This window comes from Mustelus asterias, chromosome 1 (genome assembly GCF_964213995.1).
Source record: "Mustelus asterias chromosome 1, sMusAst1.hap1.1, whole genome shotgun sequence".
Lineage (NCBI taxonomy): Eukaryota > Metazoa > Chordata > Chondrichthyes > Carcharhiniformes > Triakidae > Mustelus > Mustelus asterias.
Genome location: NC_135801.1, coordinates 47,349,502 through 47,370,540, shown reverse-complemented (window position 1 = coordinate 47,370,540; position 21,039 = coordinate 47,349,502). Strand labels below are relative to the sequence as shown.

Genomic DNA, 21,039 nt, shown 5'->3' with positions numbered 1-21,039 from the left:
CTAGATTAACATTCATCTTTGCAGTGGTTGTGAAATCTTGGGTGCAATTTTCCTGGCTTACTGAGTAACGCATTGGGCCGGAAAATATCAGCAGGTGGCCTGTAGTAAGATTTGCAACCAGAGTCCAGCCGATCATGACTTTCCCAGTTCAATTTTTTCAACATAATCAGCCTCACGCCAGAAATCAGTGCAAGGCTGATTTCCATATCATTAGGAGACTGGGGGGGGGGGTGGGTGTTGTCAGGAAAGCCATCAGGAGGCCAGCGATGGGGAGAGGCCAGTGCGCATGCGCCAATCTCCCCTCTGACAGATCGGCTTGTGCGTCGTGTAGGGGATGGGCACAATTGAAATGTGGAGCTTGTTCAAGGAACAGCTACTGCGTGCCCTTGATAAGTATGTGCCTGTCAGGCAGGGAGGAAGTGGACGAGCGAGGGAACCGTGGTTTACTAAAGAAGTTGAATTTCTTGTGAAGAGGAAGAAGGAGACTTATGTAAAGGTGAGACGTGAAGGCTCAGTTAGGGCGCTTGAGAGTTACAAGTTAGCCAGGAAGGACCTAAGGAGAGAGTTAAGAAGAGCCAGGAGGGGACATGAGAAGTCTTTGGCAGGTAGGATCAAGGAAAACCCTAAAGCTTTCTATAGGTATGTCAGGGATAAAAGAATGACTAGGGTAAGATTAGGGCCAGTCAAGGACAGTAGTGGGAAGTTGTGCGTGGAGCCTGAAGAGATAGGAGAGGCACTAAATGAATATTTTTCGTCAGTATTCATAGAAATCATAGAAACCCTACAGTGCAGAAGGAGGCCATTCGGCCCATCGAGTCTGCACCGACCACAATCCCACCCAGGCCCTACTCCCACACATATTTCCCTGCTAATCCCTCTAACCTACGCATTTTAGAATTCTAAGGGGCAATTTTTAACCTGGCCAATCAACCTAACCCGCACATCTTTGGACTGTGGGAGGAAACCGGAGCACCCGGAGGAAACCCACGCAGACACGAGGAGAATGTGCAAACTCCACACAGACAGTGACCCGAGCCGGGAAAAATTCACACAGGAAAAAGACAATGTTGCCGAGGAGAATACTGAGATACAGGCTATTAGACTAGACGGGATTGAGGTTAATGAGGAGGTGTTAGCAATTCTGGAAAGTGTGAAAATAGATAAGTCCCCTGGGCTGGATGGGATTTATCCTAGGATTCTCTGGGAGGCTAGGGAGGAGATTGCAGAGCCTTTGGCTTGGATCTTTATGTCGTCATTGTCTACAGGAACAGTGCCAGAAGACTGGAGGATAGCAAATGTTGTCCCCTTGTTCAAGAAGGGAAGTAGAGACAACCCTGGTAATTATAGACCGGTGAGCCTTCCTTCTGTTGCGGGCAAAGTTTTGGAAAGGATTATAAGAGATAGGATTTATAATCATCTGGAAAGGAATAATTTGATTAGAGATAGTCAACACGGTTTTGTGAAGGATAGGTCATGCCTCACAAACCTCATTGAGTTGTTTGAGAAGGTGACCAAAGAGATGGATGAGGGTAAAGCAGTCGATGTGGTGTATTTGGATTTCAGTAAAGCGTTTGATAAGGTTCCCCACGGTAAGCTATTGCAGAAAATACGGAGGCATGGGATTGAGGGTGATTTAGCGGTTTGGATCAGAAATTGGCTAGCTGTAAGAAGACATGGTGGTGGTTGATGGGAAATGTTCATCCTGGAGTTCAGTTACTAGTGGTGTACCGCAAGGATCTGTTTTGGGGCCACTGCTGTTATTTTTATAAATGACCTGGATGAAGACATAGAAGGATGGGTTCGTACATTTGCGGATGACACTAAAGTTGGTGGAGTTGTGGACAGTGCGGAAGGTTGTTGCAGGTTACAGAGGGACATAGATAAATTGCAGAGCTGGGCTGAGAAGTGGCAAATGGAGTTTAATGCGGATACGTGTGAGGTGATTCACTTTGGAAGCAGTAACAGGAATACAGAGTACTGGGCTAATGGTAAGATACTTGGTAGTGTGGATGAGCAGAGAGATCTCGGTGTCCATGTGCATAGATCCCTGAAAGTTGGTACCCAGGTTGATAGGATTGTTAAGAAGGTGTATGGTGTGTTAGCTTTTATTGGTAGAGGGATTGAGTTTCGGAGCCATGAGGTTATGTTGCAGCTGTACAAAACTCTGGTGCGGCCGCACTTGGAGTATTGCATACAGTTCTGGTCGCCGCATTATAGGAAGGATGTGGAAGCATTGGAAAGGTTGCAGAGGAGATTTACCAGGATGTTGCCTGGTATGGTGGGAAGGTCTTATGAGGAAAGGCTGAGGGACTTGAGGTTGTTTTCGTTAGAGAGAAGAAGGTTAAGAGGTGACTTAATAGAGGCATACAAGATGATCAGAGGATTAGATAGGGTGGACAGTGAGAGCCTTTTTCCTCGGATGGTGATAGCTAGCACGAGGGTACATAGCTTTAAATTGAGGGGTGATAGATATAGGACAGATGTCAGAGGTAGGTTCTTCACTCAGTAGTAAGGGCGTGGAATGCCCTGTCTGCAACAGTCGTGGACTCGCCAACATTAAGGGCATTTAAATGGTCATTGGATCAACGTATGGATGATATTGGAATAGTGTAGGTTAGATGGGCTTTAGATTGGTTTCACACGTTGGCGCAACATCGAGGGCCAAAGGGCCTGTACTGCGCTATAATGTTCTATGTTCTAGTGGCCCACTCAGCGTGCTGATGCCAGAACTTGTGGGACATCCATACAATTACATTACTTTACTGCTAAATATATTGTGGTACCACAAATAAGCTATTCTTCGCATAAACCCTGATGGCATTGTTTTTTTTTGTCAAGTACTATTACTTTGTAAATGACATACTTGCCTTTGGTTTTTGAAAATAGATTCAACATATCCATGTACAAATCCCATTAAAAAAGGATGCAAACTACAAAAAAGTGTCAGTCTTATTATGAAGATGTGCAACAAAAAAAACTTAACCAATATTTTTTAATTATTCATGGCATGTGGGCATCATTGGCTGGGCCAACAATTATTGCCCATCTCTAATTGTCCTTCAGCTGACTGGCCATTTCAGAGGGCATTTAAGTGTCAACCAGGCCTGGACTCTCATGCAGATAAGAATTGAAGATCTCCTTTCCGAAAGGATATTCGTGAACCAGATGGGTTTTTATGGCAATCAACATGGTTTCATGGTCTTCATTTTTATTGAATTCAAGGGCGGAATTCTCCCAAAAAATTAAGTGTAATAATGGTGAGAATAATTAAGTGATTCATGCTAGTGTCTCAGGCACGCTCCACACGGCAATCTTCCCACACTCAGGTCAGTTTTTTGGAGAGTTGGGAGTTTCGTGCCAGTACTGGGGCAGGAGAGATTTTCCCTCCGTCCGCGCCCCCATGGACATCAGGACCCCCCTCATTGACAGCATGTTCCCCCACCCTGGCACAGGTCACCATTATTCCAATGGCTCCCCCTGCTGGACTCCTGACACTCCCCCTATTTGCCCCCTCATCATTCTTCTCTCTTCCCCCCCCCCCCCAATAAGCCCTACCTGCTTAGCACTGCCCTGGCACATTGGCAGTACCCAACTAGTGGCCACTGCCAGGGAGCCTGATGGTCACTGCCAGCATGTCTAGTGGCTATTGCCTCCAAGCCCCCCCATCATAACCATTGTGCCAGGTCGCCGCTATTGGAGACCAGTAGTGATTCCTGCCATTCCCACACCACACCGTAGGCGGAGATTCCATGCATTGGGAGTCGAACAGGGTGTGTATATTTAGATGCTATAAATATGCTGATTGACCTTGTGTCCTTTCTTGGCACGATCCGGTTTGTGCCAATAGAAAGGGACTGGGAGGATTGTAAACTGTTGGGCATAAAGCCAGTTTTTAAGCCTGCACTCAGTTCTCTGGGATCGGCACATTCTGCCCTGCGAAGTCGGAGAATCGCCTCCCAAATTTCACCATCTGCAGTGGTGGGATTTGAACCCAAGTACTCAGTTCATTATGCTGAATCTTTGGTCCAGTGATAATCCCATTATGTCACCGCCTACCCTTAAAAAGCCCACTAAAAGATCGCAAATGTTGGAGGAGCCAGGTTTTTGGCAAAATTCATAAATTATTATATCTGACTGCCACAGCTGTAGAATTAAAGGGATATGGTACAAGCGTCCCAAAAAAATCAATCAAGAAGCAACATTTTTCAAGGCATGCACAAATGGCTGGTTATTTAATAAACTGAGTTCTGAGAGGAGAATGGTCTTAGATTAATAGTTCATTGATTTGAGGACCTGTTGCTGATGTCTTATCTGAATTGAGAGTGCAAACTGGTTGCAAATTAAATGCAAGAACCACAAAAAGTCACCATTACCAGAAGTAGTTTTCTATTCCAGATTTATTAATTGAATTTAAATCCTACCAGCTGTTATGGTTGGATTTGAACTCATGACCCCAGAGTATTAGTCTGGATTACCTGTTCAGTGACATTACTACTACCCCCTGTTGCAGTTAAACCTATAAATTGAATCCTACATGAAAATTGGTTCACAGGAACCTACAGATAAATACACAAAGAAATGCAGATCAAGCTTCTTGCTGAGCTTCATTCTTCCACCACCTGTGGAACATTTATAAGGAACTCATCCACCGCAAAGAAGAAACAGAAGTGGATCTGGTTCAGGGAGTCTGATCACAAATCTCTGAAGCACCAGAGTAGTCCTACCATTCGAACAAAGTGAGAAGCTCGGCTGCCCATCCAAGGCCTTGTCCGCCCCAGTGTAAAATCGCCTTGTGGTCTGGGCAGCAGGAACCCAGATGGAATCCTGTCTCTCCGGTTTCATGCTCACTCCGCACCCAAATCGCCCCCACCTAAAAACCCGTTGGTGGGGAGCGTACAATTTTGGCCAAAAACCTAAGAAAAATATCTATAAGATTAGCTTTATAAATAGATATAACAGGATCAGAATCTGAAGTAAAGTGTGCAGCATGAATGACATGGACCTAAATGGTCCATTGGTCCAGCTGAATATCTATGTTTGAAGGTTTCAGAGAAGCAGAAAATTATCTCACACTTTGTTCCCCAGCCCACAAACTCTTTCTCCCTGGTCACACTGAGACTAAATCAGACTTTTGTTTTCAACCGTACCACCTTATTTGACCCTGAGTTAAACTTTTGAACACTGATCAAGTCCATCAGCAAGACTGTCTAATTCCATCTCTAACATCACCCGCCTCCACACCTACCTCAGCTCACATTTGTAGAAACGCTCATCCAAAACTTTGTTGCCTCCAGATTTGACTATTCAAATTCCCTCCTAGCCAGCGTCTGAAAATATACCCAATAAACATCAAAAACTTTGCCTGCATACCATCTCCTGTTCATTCATCACCCCTGACCTATATAGACTCCCAGACTGACAATGATTCATTTTAAAAGTTCTGATTCTTATTTTCAAATTCCTCTTTGGTTTGTCTGTAACCTCCTCTGGCCCCAAAAATCCTCTGAGATATCCGCACTCATCCGATTCCGATCTCTTGCGCAAAGCTTATATTGATCATGGCCACTTTGTGGCCATGCCTTCAGCTGCCTGGTCCCAAGATCTCGAATTCCATCCCTAAATTCTCGAATTCCCTCCCTCAGTCTCTCGAGCTCCCTAGCCCTTCCTTTTATAACATACAGGGGGCGATTCTCCCATTGCGATCTGCTAATTTTTTGGTGGGTCAGGTTGGGAGACGTGCACATGTGCCAAATCGTGGGATTTGCGCATGCATTCCCGATGCATGCGTGTCTCCCACTGCCGGAGAACAGGTGCGGTCGAGACCATGTTGGAAACCAGTAGGAATACCAGGTAAGCCTATTTTAAGTGTGGTTATCAGGCCCGGGACTGAATTCTCTGGGCCCAATAGCATCTCCCACCTCACCAGGAGTATTTCACTCTGGGGTTTAGGGTAGCTCCCCATTTTTGGGGAACCAGCGGGAGACCCCGCTGGAGTGAAGCGTGGGGAGAGGCAGGGGATTGTGCCCCTGGCCATGGGCAACCTAGCAGTGTCAGCCTGTGCCCTGGCACTGCCCAAGGGGAAAAGTGCCCATGCCCAGGGGGCACCTTGGTATTGTCTACCAGGCATTGAGCAGTGCCAAGGGAGTGGGGCCTAGGGGGGTGGGCTTATTGTGGGCAGGGCCTAGGGAGTGATCGGTGGAGGTGGGGTGCCCTGTTGTCACTCTGCATGTGGATCGGTCGGGGCTGAAGGAAGGCCAAGGATTCGAGGGGGAGGAGAGAGAGAGAGAAAGAGGAATAGTCTGCCTCCCATGAGGAGGTGGTCTGCCTCCCATGAGGAGGTGGTCTGCCTCCCATGAGGAGGTGGTCTGCCTCCCGTGGGGGTGGTCGGGGCTGTCTCGAGAATGCTTGTGGAGGCCACGATCGGGCCATGGTGTGGGCGGCAAGCAGCTCTGTGGGGCTGGCCAGCAAACCCCTGAGCTTTTATTCACGATTGACCTCTGCATCGCACAGGGTGTGGGAGATTCGAGTCTGAACTCTCACTGAAAAAAACAATTGTGAATTACACCATTTTTCCTGCCAATTCAGCGCTTTGAATTTTTTTGGGAGAATCGCCCCCACAGTGTTTGGAGTAAGGTTGGTGAGCTACAAGTCAACTTGGGGAAAATGTGACGGTAATAACAAAAATTAAGCATAAAAAGTGATAACTATATGCTTATGTTCAAGGAAGCAAAGGGCAAAATTTTCTCAAATTCTTAGTGTAAAAAGGGGGAGAAAAACGGGAGCTTTTCTCACCATTTTCTTTTCAGCGAGATAGGTACTGGTAATTTATGGCATTTTGCCAAACAGACTCTGATAATCTCATCAGTAGGGGGATGGAGTCTCAGCCCACTCCACCCCCCACAATCATGGCACCAAACAGTGCTCCTCTCGTTGATCGCGGATGTAAACATTATCCTTCCCCTTGATCGTGGCCCACCCTACTGCTCCGATTGTCGCCAGGCTGTCAACTACCCCCCTTCCCACCCCGCTACGGAGCTCCGCAAATGCATCAAAGCCCCCCCACCTCCCAACATTGCAACACACCCCATCAGACCCAACTCCTCTCTCCCCCATCTCCTTGGCACTCCTAATGGGCAGTACCAGGGTGCCAGCCCTGCCCCTGACCACACAGGGGTTTTAATGGTGGCACAGTGGCTAGCACTGCTGCCTTACAGCGCCAGGAACCTGGGTTCCATTCCCGGCCTCGGATCGTTATCTGTGTGGAGTTTGCACATTCTCCCTGCGTCTGCATGGGTTTCCTCCAGGTGCTCCGGTTTCCTCCCACAGTCCAAAGATGTGCGGGTTAGGTTGATTGGCTGTGCTAAATTGCCCCTTAGCTCCCCCTGACACGAGCTAGGATAATGCATGGGGTTATGGGGGTAGAGCCTGGGTGGGATTGTGGTCGGTGCAAACTTGATGGGCTGAGTGGCCTCCTTCTGCACTGTAGGATTCTTTGATTCGAGAACCTGGAAATACTGAGCAGGTGAGGCAGCATTTATGGAAAGAGAAACAAAGTTAAGGTATCAGATCAATGAACTTTTATCAGTATTTTGCTTTATTAGATGAAGGGAAGATTTTTTTCCCAAACTGATACACAGACTAGGAGATATTGATTAATGGTTTTAGGCAGGAGTTACAGTGGGGGATGTGAGGAAGAATATTTTTACACGGATTGGTAATGACCTGGAACTTGCTGTCTGAGGTTGGTGGAAGTGGAGATTGTCAAGGATTTCAACAGAAATTTGGATGGGCACTTGAGGAAATAAATCGGGATAGAGTGGCGGAATGGGACTGACTAGATTGCTCTTCAAAGGCTGTCTGAGCTTAAGATAAACGCAAAATACTGCGGATGCTGGAATCTGAAACAAAAACAGAAAAATGGTAGAAAATCTCAGCAGGTATGACCTCGTCTATGTCAGATATCATCTCCACAGAAGCTGTCAGACCTGCTGAGATTTTCCAGCATTTTCTTCTGTTTTTGACTATGAACCCGATGGGTTGAATTGCCTCCTCCTTTGCTGTTATGGCACCATGGGTTGGAGTTTTGGTCTGAGCAGGGCAGGTGGGAACTAACAGCCTAGATGCCTGTTCCATCCCACCTCCAGGAAGCAGGATGGGTGGATGTGGGGTAGATTGCAGGCTACCCACCTACATACAGCAGGTAGCAGACCAGATGAAACAAATTACTGCAGATGCTAGAATCTAAAACATGAACAGAAAATGCTGGAAAATCTCAGCAGGTCTGACAGGCGAAAGAACAGAACTAACGTTTCGAGTCTGGATAACGCTTCGCCAGAAGGGGGTGCGATGTCAGAGATCGGAGGGGAATGCCAGGATTAATTGGGGGGGGGGGGGGGTGGGGGGGGGGGGCGCGGGTGGCGGGTGACGGCAGAAAATAAGAGGTTGGGATTATCAGGGCTGTGTGATGGGGATGCCAGGGATGATTGGGATGTGTCAGGGCAGGAAGGCCATTCTGTGGTAGAGGGGGGGATTAACTTTTTTGCAGTTATCTTTTTTTTTTACAAAAAAAGCACCGTGATCTCAGTGAAGTTGATTCCCAGCTCGAAGAGTCCTCGCCAGACTGATGGTGCAAACCACACTTTTTTTTGGCAGTTAGTGACGAGGTCCAGAGAGAAAACAGACCAGTGGAGCTGGATAGTCCCATGCCAGTTTTCTCTCCAGCACTGACACTTGAATTCCTCCCAGGGTGTTATTGTAATGTGCTGTATGCCATCACTAAAACAGAAGGGAAGTTTCACTTTGGCCTGTGGCAGAACACAGCGTACACAGCTCTGCTGCTGCATATATATGTTCTTAGGCTCACTTATTTAAATGAGGCACATATGTTCACTTATCCCTTATGAGAAGGTGGTGCCTATATATCATTATAAACTTACAAGTGTCTCCTTTTTTTTAGCGCCCTTTTATTTATCTTCCATTACAGCCTGCTGCCACCTTCGAGCTGGAAGAGCTCTGTTTGTTCCTCCAATTTTAAGAGATCATTTGCTTTCCTCAATAGGATGGTGATCCTGCCTCCATACCAATTATGAGGATGAGACTGTCCCCACCCATCCCAAGGGCAGGTTCAGCACTTGAAATAATCTTGTCATTTTTTTGCCATCTATGACAACTTTACATGAACATGTGACTGTCCCCGTGGTGTTGTGAACTGTAAGACCTAGTTTTAATCTCCAGTCTGTGGGGATTTGCTGTCAGTTTGGGCAGTAGAGTTGGCTGTAAGGGTGGTATGTGGGATTGTTGCTATTGATTCCTCGCCTACATTTTGTGGCATGCGTATCGGTTGCTAGGTGAGGACACAATTCACATTATCCATGATGAATCATCAAATCCCTGCAGTGCAGAAGAGACCATTCGGCCCATTGAGTCTGCACTGACTCTTTGACAAAGCACTTACCCAGGCCCAACTTCTCCACCGTAACCCATAGCCCCACATATTTACCCCGCTAATCCCTCATACCTTGGGACTCCGAAAGGGGCAATTTAGCATGGACAGTCCACCTCACCTGCATATCTTTGGGAGGAAACTGGACCACCTGGAGGAAACCCACGGAGAATGTGCAAACTCCACACAGTCACCCAAGGCTGGAATCGAACCTGAGTCCCTGGTGCTGCCTCGCACTGCTAACCTTTTTGTAACTGAGTGGAGTACTGACACTCATTGGCTGGATTTGCACATGAAGGATGGTCACATCTGAGAGATACGGCAGGCTTGACAGCACCAGTGAAACCATATTCCTGTGAGGGTCAGAATCCACGGTGGGGAGTCGGGGCCTGGGGGAGGCAATTAACATTGGCAGATAAGGGGTGGTGAAAGATAGGGGGCACAATATTACCACCTCACTCACTGTTCCAAGGAGTCTCAGCCACTGGGGTGGGGTGGTGGGCTTACATGAGTGCAGAGATTTGGGGTTCTCGGGTTGGAGCCACTTCTGACTTGGGGTTACTGTTGCCCCCTATCCACTGAAGAACCCACGAGGGGTTTCCTATAAGGTCAAGTCCCAACCCCACTAATGGTAGGGAAGTTGTTGGAGAGGATTCTTAAGAGACAGGATGTATGTGCATTTAGAACGGAACAATCTCATTAGTGACAGACAGCATGGTTTTGTAAGAGGGAGGTCGTGCCTTACAAATTTGGTGGAGTTTTTTGAGAAAGTGACAAAAACGGTTGATGAAGGAAGGGCCGTGGATGTCGTCTATATGGATTTCAGTAAGGCATTTGACAAAGTCCCTCATGGCAGGTTGGTTAAGAAGGTTAAGGCTCGGGATACAAGGAGAGGTGGCTAGATGGGTGGAGAACTGGCTTGGCCACAGAAGACAGAGGGGAGCAGTCGAAGGGTCTTTTTCCGGCTGGAGGTCTGTGACCAGTGGTGTTCTGTAGGGCTCTGTACTGGGACCTCTGCTATTTGTGATATATATAAACGATTTGGAAGAAGGTGTAACTGGTGTTATCAGCAAGTTTGCGGATGACATGAAGATGGCTGTACTTGCGGATAGCGATGAACATTGTCAGACAATACAGCAGGATATAGATAGGTTGGAAAATTGGGCGGAGAAATGGCAGATGGAATTTAATCCAGATAAATGCAAAGTGATGCATTTTGGAACGTCTAATGTAGGGGGGAGTTATACAATAAATGGCAGAGCCATCAAGAGTATAGAAACACAGGGACCTAGGTGTGCAAGTGCACAAATCCTTGAAGGTGGCAGCATAGGTGGAGAAGGTGGTGAACAAGGCATATGGTATGCTTGCCTTTATAGGACGGGGTATAGAATATAAAAGCTGGAGTCTGATGTTGCAGCTGTATAGAACGCTGGTTAGGCCACATTTGGAGTACTGCGTCCAGTTCTGGTCGCCGCACTACCAGAAGGACGTGGCAGCTTTAGAGAGAGTGCAGAGGTTTACCAGGATGTTGCCTGGTATGGAGGGTCTTGCTATGAGGAGAGATTGGGTAAACTGGGCTTGTTCTCCCTGGAAAGACTGAGAATGAGGGGAGACCAAATAGAGGTGTACAAAATTATGAAGGGTATAGATAGGGTGAACAGTGGGAAGCTTTTTCCCAGGTCGGAGGTGGCGATCACGAGAGGTCACGGGCTCAAGGTGAGAGGGGCAAGGTATAATTCAGATATCAGAGGGACGTTTTTTACACAGAGTTGTGGGGGCCTGGAATGCGCTGCCAAGTAGGGTGATGGAGGCAGACATGCTGGCATCGTTTAAGACTTACCTGGATAGTCACATGAGCAGTCTGGGAATGGAGGGATACAAACGAATGGTCTAGTTGGACCAATGAGCGGCACAGGCTTGGAGGGCCGAAGGGCCTGTTTCCTGTGCTGTTACTGTTCTTTGTGCTCTTTGTCACACTGGTTACTCTGTCATCCATCTGCTGGACAGGTTCTGTGGTTTATTGCTGACATTCCATCCCAGCCCCCACTAACAGTAACAAGAACCAGATCTGGCAGCTGTCGCCCCAATCAATGGAACCCAACAGGTTAGCATGGCTCCTCACACTGCATGGACTCTATAGTGCTCCCTACAATGGCACCCATTTCGTATTAGTCACACGGGTGTTTCTCCAACATCTGTCTGAACTGAGTCATTTCTGGAAGTCACTGCACCAGGTGGGTGCACTCTTGTTTATGCTTCAAGGGTTCCCAATGGGAACACAGCTATGCTCTCCATACATCGTGGCAAGGATGTATCAGTGGTTAGCAGTCCACTGAGGTGGCGCATGGGGTTGGTGTCAGGTTATCCGACTCATGGAGATATCTCTCTCTCTCTCTTTCTCCTCTGCCGCCCTCCCCCCTGTGATTCTCGCCAGTTGGGGGGGTGTGGATGGAACCTATTTACGCAGGGAAGCCAACTGATGACTGCTAGAGAGCGCTATTGCGCATGTGGCTGATCTCCAATGCACTATGTATGATAGTACACAGTGCACTTGGAGATCATCACTCCCCCGTATATCTCACCCCCGCTTCAGCTGATCACTCTCCATTCACACCTTGGTGATCCCCAATTGCGGAGTGCGCAGCTTCCCACACATTGCCTCTGCTTCTTGCCCTGCCCCCCCTCAGACCCCACTCCTTGGCACTGCCTCGTACTCAATGGGCAGTATCTGGTTGCCTGGTGGTCAGTGCCAGGCTGGCACTAAGGGGCACTGACCACCCCTGCCCACCTGGGGGGCCTCAATGACCTTCAGTCCCACTGACGACGCCATCATGTCTGGCCCCCATTATTGGGGACCATATGTGATCCTCACCTGTGATGACTTATACCAGCGAGGCTATTAAGGCAAGAGAGACCGGACAATTGGGACCCGGGCTCACTAACAATAATTAAATTTGGAGTTAAATACTAAAATTCTTTCCTGGGCACGAGATTGATTTACACTGGAAATGCAGTGCCGGCATCATCCCGAGAGGTGCAAACCCATTAGGATTGAAAACCTGATGACTAGATGGGGGCAATCGGGTGGCATGTGTCGGCACCGTGCCACAGTGTTGTGATGGGGGTGCCAGAGGGGTTGGGGGAAGGTGCTAGCGGGTTGGCCGCTGGAAGCCAGCGGGATAGAACATAGAACATAGAACATTACAGCGCAGAACAGGCCCTTCGGCCCACGATGTTGCACCGACCAGTTAAAAAAAAAACTGTGACCCTCCAACCTAAACCAATTTCTTTTCGTCCATGAACCTATCTACGGATCTCTTAAACGCCCCCAAACTAGGCGCATTTACTACTGATGCTGGCAGGGCATTCCAATCCCTCACCACCCTCTGGGTAAAGAACCTACCCCTGACATCGGTTCTATAACTACCCCCCCTCAATTTAAAGCCATGCCCCCTCGTGCTGGATTTCTCCATCAGAGGAAAAAGGCTATCACTATCCACCCTATCTAAACCTCTAATCATCTTATATGTTTCAATAAGATCCCCTCTTAGCCGCCGCCTTTCCAGCGAAAACAATCCCAAATCCCTCAGCCTCTCCTCATAGGATCTCCCCTCCATACCAGGCAACATCCTGGTAAACCTCCTCTGCACCCTCTCCAAAGCCTCCACATCCTTCCTGTAATGTGGGGACCAGAACTGCACACAGTACTCCAAGTGCGGCCGCACCAGAGTTGTGTACAGTTGCAACATAACGCTACAACTCCTAAATTCAATCCCCCTACCAATAAACGCCAAGACACCATATGCCTTCTTAACAACCTTATCTACTTGATTCCCAACTTTCAGGGATCTATGCACACATACACCTAGATCCCTCTGCTCCTCCACACTATTCAAAGTCCTCCCGTTAGCCCTATACTCAACACATCTGTTATTCCTACCAAAGTGAATTACCTCACACTTCTCCGCATTAAACTCCATCCGCCACCTCTCGGCCCAACTTTGCAACCTGTCTAAGTCTTCCTGCAAACTACGACACCCTTCCTCACTGTCTACCACACCACCGACTTTGGTGTCATCAGCAAATTTGCTAATCCACCCAACTATACCCTCATCCAGATCATTAATAAATATTACAAACAGCAGTGGCCCCAAAACAGATCCCTGAGGTACACCACTTGTAACCGCACTCCATGATGAATATTTACTATCAACCACCACCCTCTGTTTCCTATCCGCTAGCCAATTCCTGGTCCAATTTCCTAGATCACCCCCAATCCCATACATCTGCATTTTCTGCAGAAGCCTACCATGGTGAACCTTATCAAACGCCTTACTAAAATCCATATATACCACGTCCACTGCCTTGCCCCCATCCACCTCCTTGGTCACTTTCTCAAAAAACTCAATAAGGTTAGTAAGGCACGACCTACCTGCCACAAAACCATGCTGACTATCACCTATCAATTCATTACTCTCCAAATAACTATAAATCCTATCCCTTATAATTTTTTCCAACATCTTGCCGACAACAGAAGTGAGACTCACCGGTCTATAATTCCCGGGGAAGTCTCTGTTCCCCTTCTTAAACAATGGGACAACATTCGCTAACCTCCAATCTTCTGGTACTATACCAGAGGCCAACGACGACCTGAAGATCAGAGCCAGAGGCTCTGCAATCACTTCTCTTGCCTCCCAGAGAATCCTTGGATAAATCCCATCCGGACCAGGGGATTTATCTATTTTCAGACCCTCCAGAATATCCTGCACATCCTCCTTATCAACTGTAATACTGTCTATTCTACTCCCTTGCAACCCAGTGTCCTCCTCAGCTATATTCATGTCCCCTTGCGTGAACACCGAAGAGAAATATTGGTTCAATGCTTCACCAATCTCCTCCGGTTCCACACATAACTTCCCTCTGCCATCTATAACTGGCCCTAAACTTGCCCTAACCAACCTTCTGTTCTTGACATACCTATAGAACGCCTTAGGATTCTCTTTAACCCTATCCGCCAAAGTCTTCTCATGTCCCCTTTTAGCCCTTCTAAGCTCGCTCTTCAACTCCCTCTTAGCCAATCTAAAGCTTTCTAGTGCACTACCCGAGTGCTCACGTCTCATCCGAACATAAGCCTCCTTTTTCTTTTTAACCAACAAAGAAACTTTTTTGGTGCACCACGGTTCCCTAGCCCTACCAATTCCTCCTTGCCTGACAGGGACATACCTATCACAGACTCGCAGTAGCTGCTCCTTGAAAAAACTCCACATGTCGGACGTTCCCAGTCCCTGTAATCTCCTAGTCCAACCTATGTTTCCTAATTCTCTCCTAATAGCCTCATAATTACCCTTCCCCCAGCTAAAACCACTGGCCCGAGGTTCATGCCTATCCCTTTCCATCACTAAGGTGAACGTAACCGAATTGTGGTCACTATCACCAAAATGCACACCAACTTCCAAGTCTAGCACCTGGTCTGGCTCATTTCCCAGCACCAGATCCAATATAGCCTCACCTCTAGTTGGCCTGTCTACATACTGAGTCAAAAAACCTTCCTGCACGCTTTGAACAAAAACTGACCCCTCTAACGAGCTAGAGCTATAACAATTCCAGTCAATATTAGTCAAGTTAAAATCCCCCATAACAATTGCCCTATTACTTTCACTCCTAAGCAGGATTGACTCCGCAATCCTTTCCTCAACCTCTCTAGAACTTTTAGGAGGTCTATAAAAGACTCCCAACAGGGTGACCTCTCCTCTCCTATTTCTAATCTCCGCCCATACTACCTCAACAGATAAGTCCTCATCAAACCTCCTCTCTGACACTGTGATACAATCTCTGACCAATAATGCTACCCCTCCCCCTCTTCTACCTCCTTCCCTACTTCGACTAAAACATTTGAACCCCGGGACCTGCAGCATCCATTCCTGCCCCTGCTCTATCCATGTCTCTGAAATAGCCACAACATCGAAGTCCCAGGTACTGATCCACGCTGCAAGTTCACCCACTTTATTGCGAATACTCCTGGCATTGAAGTATACACATTTCAAACCCTGCTCCACCCCACCTCTGCAATGCCGTGCATTGCAGTCCCCATCCATGCATCCCTCACTTTCAGCCCCACTACTCAGGATCCCTCCCCCCCCCCCCCCGAATCAGTTTAAACCTCCCTGCATGGCCTTAGCAAATTTACCCCCCAGGATATTGGTCCCCTTCTGATTAAGGTGTAGACCATCCTTCTCATAGAGGTCACACCTTCCCCAGTACGAGCCCCAATTGCTTAAGTACCTGAACCCCTCCCTCCTGCACCATCCCCTCAGCCATGAATTCAAACCTTCCCTCTCCCTATTCCTCTCTAAACTATCCCGTGGTACAGGCAAGAGTCCAGAGATAACCACTCTGTCAGTCTTGGCCTTTAGTTTCCACCCCAACTCCATAAATCCCTGCCTAATATCCCCTTCCCCTATCCTCCCTATGTCGTGTGTCCCCACATGTACAATAACTTGTGGTTTATCTCCCTCCCCCCTATGGTTTATCTCCCTCCCCCCTAAGAGTCCTGAATACCCTGTCAGACACATCCCGGACCCCAGCCCCTGGTAGGCAACACACCAACCCTGAGTCCCTACCTTTAGTTCCGACCCTCCTATCTGTCCCCTTAATTGTGGAGTCCCCAATCACAAGGCCCAGTCTTTTACAGCCCCTAACCACCTGAGCTTTCTCACTCGGCTCACCCCCAGAGATCTGCTCTCTATGCTCAGTTGATTCCTCCTCAACTGTAGCCTCCAGCACCGAAAACCTATTATGGAGGGGAACCGCCCCAGGGGATTGTCTTCCCGATTGCTTCTTACCCCTCCTCCTGGCATTGACCCAAGCCTCATTTCTAGGAGTTACTATTTCTCTATAACTCCTATCAACTTCCACCTCCGCCTCCCGAATTATGCGGAGTTCCTCTACCTCCCCCTCCAGCTCCTTTGTGTCAGGAAGTGGATCGAAAGGTTGAGGGAGCTAGGGCTGTTCTCTCTGGAGCGGAGGAGGCTGAGGGGAGACTTAATAGAGGTTTATAAAATGATGAAGGGGATAGATAGAGTGAACGTTCAAAGACTATTTCCTCGGGTGGATGGAGCTATTTCAAGGGGGCATAACTATAGGGTTCATGGTGGGAGATATAGGAAGGATATCAGAGGTATGTTCTTTACGCAGAGAGTGGTTGGGGTGTGGAATGGACTGCCTGCAGTGATAGTGGAGTCAGACACTTTAGGAACATTTAAGCGGTTATTGGATAGGCACATGGCGCACACCAGGATGATAGGGAGTGGGATAGCTTGATCTTGGTTTCAGATAAAGCTCGGCACAACATCGTGGGCCGAAGGGCCTGTTCTGTGCTGTACTGTTCTATGTTCTATGACATGGACATTCTAGGAACAGTCCTGTGACTGTTGCCAGGATGGGATGGACACTCGCCCTTGCTGCCCAAACAAGGTTGTTCATTTCCTTGTGGCACTGTCCGCCAGTCCGCCGTGTCAATGCATGGACACTGACTGCCAGTGCCACTGCTTCTTAGGCCACATTGCCAGCCTGACTCCTGGATCTTCGACCATCTTGGCGGAAGCAAATGGCCCCCCTCCGCAGCATCCAGGAGCTGTCCCAACTCTCCCTCAGTGAAGCATGGAGCTGCTGTACATGGTGCCATCTTCCTGGCATGCTTGATTGTGAGTGCATCATTAGTGTTTAAATGCAGCACCCCCTTGTTAACAGTATACTGCTGCTGCTACTCTGGGTGAGCCACACGCCTGGAGACTCATGACGCTGCGATTTGCATGGAGGTTCTTTCATTGCACTGAGTGTCGAAAGATTGCAATGTGGAGCGTGTCTGATGCAGTTAACCCCATTTTTTTCACCATTATGACACTTAAAAAGTTTGGGGGAAAATTCTGCCCAAGAATTATTATTTCATCTTTTTGGTTCAGGTGTTGCACTGAAATGTCCCAGTGAATCCTAATCTGGATTCTGGCCAATAAATGGTGAAGAATCTCTAAGGTTTATTGGGACAATGGTCATCTCCTGAGGTATAAATAGATTATGAAGAAATAACCACAGAATGCTTAGCAATCATAGTTGAAAGCAAATGATTTAGTGAAATGAGGTCCCTGGGATTTAGAGATAAGATTAAGACAGAAGCTGCTTGTCAGCTTCTTTCATCAGCTGCAATGATCAGCTCAGATGGGCCTCAGTGCTGCAATGTTTCTCTCCCGGAGGAGTAATGAGCAACTGCCACACACAGTGCAGATCTCATCATATCACTCTGCACTATTGCAGAATCTCTGTCTCCATCTCCTGCTTCCGAAATATTCTGCCAAGGAGCTCTCTTGATCTAGGTCAGATGAAGATTTTCATCTTGCATCCATCATTTGAACATGGTGTTCAGGGCACAGAAAGAGAATGAAACAATTATTCTGGCTACATAAAATAAAATCAGAAAAAAGTATTTGTATACTGACATGCAGTGTCAATTTTCCCATTGTCGTATGAAAGTGGAACACTGGTGTAAGTGTGGGAGGTACCATCTTAAAATGTCATCTGCTTCTGACACAAAGAATGGACATCTTTTAAAATCCTACACACTTTTGCAACATAGCCCACAAAGCCTGCTTTGAGCTGGAATGCGGGAACTGTAATGGCGCACTACAAATGTTGCTGGATTGACTACCAATTCAGAGATTCGGGGTTCTGGGGACCCAGGTTTCAATCCCATCTGGGCAGATAGTGAAATTTGAATTCAAACAAAAAGTCTAGAATTAGAAGTCTAATGATGACTGTGAAACCATTCCTGACTGTTATAAAAACCTATCTGGTTCACTAATGTCATTTAGGGAAGGAAACCGGCCATCCTTACCTAGGCTGGCCTACATGTGGCTCCAGAGCCATAGCAGTGCACTCTCTGAAATGCATTCAGTTTAAGGGTCATTGTGAACAGCAATAAATGCTGGTCCAGCCAGCAGTGCCCACATCCCATGAAGGAAAAGAAAGTAAAATATGCATTTGTGGGGATAGAAATTGAGGGTGACGAGTGTGTGGGCATCCGCATGGCAGATGCAGTATAATGTGGATAAATGTGAGGTTATCCACTTTGGTAGCAATAATAGGAAGACCAATTATTACTTGAATGGATGTAAATTGTGAGAAGTGGATACTCAATGAAACCTTGGAGTCCTCGTGCATCAGTAAGCATGCAAGTACAGCAGGCATTAAAGAAGGTAAATGGCATGTTATAAGACCATAAGACATAGGAGCGGAAGTAAGGCCATTCGGCCCATCGAGTTGGCCTTCATAGCGAGAGGATTTGAGTATAGGGATACGGATGTTTTGCTGCAATTGTATAGGGTGTTGGTGAGGCCACACCTGGAGTATTATAGAACATAGAACATAGAACATTACAGCGCAGAACAGGCCCTTCGGCCCACGATGTTGCACCGACCAGTTAAAAAAAAAAAAAACTGTGACCCTCCAACCTAAACCAATTTCTTTTCGTCCATGAACCTATCTACGGATCTCTTAAACGCCCCCAAACTAGGCGCATTTACTACTGATGCTGGCAGGGCATTCCAATCCCTCACCACCCTCTGGGTAAAGAACCTACCCCTGACATCGGTTCTATAACTACCCCCCCTCAATTTAAAGCCATGCCCCCTCGTGCTGGATTTCTCCATCAGAGGAAAAAGGCTATCACTATCCACCCTATCTAAACCTCTAATCATCTTATATGTTTCAATAAGATCCCCTCTTAGCCGCCGCCTTTCCAGCGAAAACAATCCCAAATCCCTCAGCCTCTCCTCATAGGATCTCCCCTCCATACCAGGCAACATCCTGGTAAACCTCCTCTGCACCCTCTCCAAAGCCTCCACATCCTTCCTGTAATGTGGGGACCAGAACTGCACACAGTACTCCAAGTGCGGCCGCACCAGAGTTGTGTACAGTTGCAACATAACGCTACGACTCCTAAATTCAATCCCCCTACCAATAAACGCCAAGACACCATATGCCTTCTTAACAACCTTATCTACTTGATTCCCAACTTTCAGGGATCTATGCACACATACACCTAGATCCCTCTGCTCCTCCACACTATTCAAAGTCCTCCCGTTAGCCCTATACTCAACACATCTGTTATTCCTACCAAAGTGAATTACCTCACACTTCTCCGCATTAAACTCCATCCGCCACCTCTCGGCCCAACTTTGCAACCTGTCTAAGTCTTCCTGCAAACTACGACACCCTTCCTCACTGTCTACCACACCACCGACTTTGGTGTCATCAGCAAATTTGCTAATCCACCCAACTATACCCTCATCCAGATCATTAATAAATATTACAAACAGCAGTGGCCCCAAAACAGATCCCTGAGGTACACCACTTGTAACCGCACTCCATGATGAATATTTACTATCAACCACCACCCTCTGTTTCCTATCCGCTAGCCAATTCCTGATCCAATTTCCTAGATCACCCCCAATCCCATACATCTGCATTTTCTGCAGAAGCCTACCATGGTGAACCTTATCAAACGCCTTACTAAAATCCATATATACCACGTCCACTGCCTTGCCCCCATCCACCTCCTTGGTCACTTTCTCAAAAAACTCAATAAGGTTAGTAAGGCACGACCTACCTGCCACAAAACCATGCTGACTATCACCTATCAATTCATTACTCTCCAAATAACTATAAATCCTATCCCTTATAATTTTTTCCAACATCTTGCCGACAACAGAAGTGAGACTCACCGGTCTATAATTCCCGGGGAAGTCTCTGTTCCCCTTCTTAAACAATGGGACAACATTCGCTAACCTCCAATCTTCTGGTACTATACCAGAGGCCAACGACGACCTGAAGATCAGAGCCAGAGGCTCTGCAATCACTTCTCTTGCCTCCCAGAGAATCCTTGGATAAATCCCATCCGGACCAGGGGATTTATCTATTTTCAGACCCTCCAGAATATCCTGCACATCCTCCTTATCAACTGTAATACTGTCTATTCTACTCCCTTGCAACCCAGTGTCCTCCTCAGCTATATTCATGTCCCCTTGCGTGAACACCGAAGAGAAATATTGGTTCAATGCTTCACCAATCTCCTCCGGTTCCACACATAACTTCCCTCTGCCATCTATAACTGGCCCTAAACTTGCCCTAACCAACCTTCTGTTCTTGACATACCTATAGAACGCCTTAGGATTCTCTTTAACCCTATCCGCCAAAGTCTTCTCATGTCCCCTTTTAGCCCTTCTAAGCTCGCTCTTCAACTCCCTCTTAGCCAATCTAAAGCTTTCTAGTGCACTACCCGAGTGCTCACGTCTCATCCGAACATAAGCCTCCTTTTTCTTTTTAACCAACAAAGAAACTTTTTTGGTGCACCACGGTTCCCTAGCCCTACCAATTCCTCCTTGCCTGACAGGGACATACCTATCACAGACTCGCAGTAGCTGCTCCTTGAAAAAACTCCACATGTCGGACGTTCCCAGTCCCTGTAATCTCCTAGTCCAACCTATGTTTCCTAATTCTCTCCTAATAGCCTCATAATTACCCTTCCCCCAGCTAAAACCATTGGC

The 21,039-nt window shown here is 47.4% G+C and overlaps 1 protein-coding gene across 1 annotated transcript in view; it reads left to right on the top strand.

Annotated features, from left to right (window-relative positions):
- fstl5 (follistatin-like 5) overlaps positions 1 to 21,039 on the top strand; it is a 780,144-nt gene that overhangs the window by 102,011 nt on the left and 657,094 nt on the right. The window lies entirely within an intron of this gene.